The sequence below is a fragment of the Melospiza melodia genome, chromosome 9 (genome assembly GCF_035770615.1).
Source record: "Melospiza melodia melodia isolate bMelMel2 chromosome 9, bMelMel2.pri, whole genome shotgun sequence".
NCBI classification, from domain to species: domain Eukaryota; kingdom Metazoa; phylum Chordata; class Aves; order Passeriformes; family Passerellidae; genus Melospiza; species Melospiza melodia.
In genome coordinates, this window is record NC_086202.1 from 13,164,671 (window position 1) to 13,167,500 (window position 2,830).

General features: G+C 42.0%; 1 protein-coding gene across 1 annotated transcript in view; it reads right to left on the reverse strand.

Moving 5' to 3' along the window:
- Window positions 1-2,824: 2,824 nt before the first annotated feature.
- LBX1 (ladybird homeobox 1) overlaps window positions 2,825-2,830 on the reverse strand; it is a 1,384-nt gene continuing 1,378 nt past the window's right edge. The window contains exon 2 of the mRNA XM_063162833.1: window positions 2,825-2,830. This exon is cut by the window's right edge and continues 563 nt beyond it. The gene's annotated coding sequence lies outside the window, so the exon portion shown is untranslated.

Here is a 2,830-nt window from a genome sequence, read left to right on the forward strand (position 1 = left end):
TGTGGTAAACTTCTGCGGGTGCAAGGCGGCCCGGCATCTCTTCTCTTTGCACTCAGAAGTCAATAGATCAGAAACCCAAATTAACTCCCAGCCTATTTTCCATACACCCAGCCACTTTCTTTTTTTTTTTTTTTTTTTTTTTTTTTTTATTTCTTGGTTCTAGTGAATTGTACTCTTTGCAGCCTCATTAAATCCATTCCAAGACAAAAGAATAAAAGACTGGGGGGAGGGAGGGGACAGGAGAGGAGGGGGAACAGGAGAGGGAATGGGGAAAAAAACAGATAAAGAAAACAAATAAAGCCCTTTAACTAGATCTTCACATAAATGTCACAGTTTCTCAGCATTTACGATTTCCCTGCTTAGCATAAAAACACTTAAGGACAAGATTGAAGGCTTTCCGAGAGATCTGGACAGAAGTCAAAGCTATCATTCGGAGGTTAAAAAAAAAAAAAAAGAATAAAAGGAAAAGGAAAAAAGAGGGGATGGCGAAGTGGGGGCGGGAGGTGGCGGAAAACAAGTGCTCTTCCAAATAATACTAAAGAAAAGTGAATTTCATTGTAATTCATAGGCTTGTTCCAAATACCAAGAGAGAAAGAAAAAAGAATAGAAGCGCACAGATGCCCCGACGAAGGGAGAACAGCTCTGCTCCCATTGTTGTGGAGTTAAACAGTGGAAGGGAGGGTTAACCTAATCCATCAAATTGTCTGGAAATTGTGAAGAAAATTCAAAAACCATATGGTCTCCAAGCGCTCGCCTTCTCTCTGCTGCGGAGGGGCACGCTTGTTTCAGCATGGCGAACCGCAGGAGGCTGTATATGCTCCATTGTCGCTTGTCACTTCAGAGAAGAGGGCTCATTTGTCCCCAGTTTTCATGCTTTACGCTAAAAATTACAACCCCATCCATTCTCAAAGAGGAGAAAGATTTATTTAGCCTCGGAGAAACTGGACCAAAAAAAAAAAAAAAAAAAAATCCAACCCACAAACCAACCCTGTCTTATCTGGACACTTCTCTGCCGACTCCACCACTGTACACCAGATTTGCCTTTCTCACATAAATTTTACAAAGAATAGGGAGAAACACACGTTGCTCGACTCCAAAGGCAGGTCACGCTGCCAAGAGAGAATACATTCACCAGAGCTTTAATTTTGGTGGAAAAAAAAAAAAAAAAGAAAAAATAAAAAATAAATGAAAAAAAACCAAAAAAAAAAAAAAAAAAAAAAAAAAGGGAGGAAATGAAAAGAAAAAGAACTAAAGAACTAAAGGTAGGAAACGAAACATTTTCCATCCCCGTGTCCCCGTGGCAGCTTTTGCCCAGACGCGGGAGGCCTGGCCAGCCGGGCGGAGGGCAGCTCCCCCCGCAGCACACCCCGCTCCTTTTGTCCAAATCGCTGATAACTCCTTGCTGCCGCTCGGATTTGCTTTTTCTTTCAATTATTCTTTTTCCTGCCTTTCTTTTTCCCCTGCAATTTCAGGCTGGAAATGCCCCGCTGACCGCGGGAGGGTCCCGGGGTCCCGGTGGTTCCGCCCGCCCCTCCGCGCTCCCGCCGCCGCCGCGCATCCCCCGCGCCCGGGAAGCGCTGCCCGCACCTCCGGCCTCATCCATGCTCCGCGTTCTTCCTCCGCTAAACTCTGCCTGGCATTAGACTTAGGAAAAAACCCTAAATAATAATATTGGTCTAGCTCGTATGCTCCTTTCCCGTCATTTTTTTCTCACAGGTACTGCTCTCAGAGTAACTTTAAATGCAAACGGGATGGGAGATTCCTGCGGGGGAAAAGTCCGGTGTAGCCTCGGACCGGCGGGGTGCTTTTTCGGTCACAAATGAAGGACGTTAAAAAGTATATTAAAATGGTAAGGATTTTATTGCATCGGGAAAAAAGAGCTATCTGTACAATTCTAAGAGACAGTAAATAAAGCGACATTGTCCCTATCGGAACTTAAATAGCAGGCCTTTTAAAATTTGTACAATTCAAACAAAACCAGGTCTTAAATCTGTACAATTTTTTAAATTTATAGTGTAATATTTAAATGTATTGATTTTGGGATTTGTACTTTTTTATTTCCATAGCATGCAAAAAATTCTAAAAAGAGTAAAAAATAATTCTAGGATTTTTTTTTATTTTTCCTTTTTTTTTTTTGTTACCACCTTCATATCAAAAATACGAAAGGCAGCTTTTTAATAAAAGCACAACAATAGCAGAAAATGGTAAAAATAGCTTTTAATTGTTAAAATGAGGCAGAAATTGCATTGGAGACAAATCTCTATGCTCTAGGAAAAAAAGAAAGTATATATTTTTCAACTTGCATTATCACCCAGCCCCAAGTTCCCAAGATTGCGAAAGAAAAAAATATTTTAAGGGGAAAAAAATTAGTTCGTGCACATCTGAAACATGCAAGGAAAGGAAAGCAGCTAATTTTTTGCTGTTGCCGTTTTAAGCCTAACTTAAATCTTCTCTTAAATGGTTTGTTTCGGAAGTCTTTGAAAACAACTGCTTTCCCAAACATCTGTTGGAAGCCAGGTTTATTCCAAGGTTACGCGTCTCCCTTATAGATAAAATAATCATCACTGATAGCTATTAGAAAAAAATAATAATCAAAACCTCAAAAAGAAGGGGGAAGGAAAAAAATTCCAATATATAAGTTTAAATATTTATACAGAAGCCGTCCGTAATTGCACCGTTCCGAAGATGTGGCAGGCGGAGGGATATCGACTCTACCCTAAATTAACCGGGGGTGTGTGTCTGTGGTGGGGCTCTATTGCTTATTGCTCCGGCCGGGGGGAGCGGCCGCCCCGCCGCGCTGCCGGGGCCGGCCTGGGGGGCCGAGGGTGCC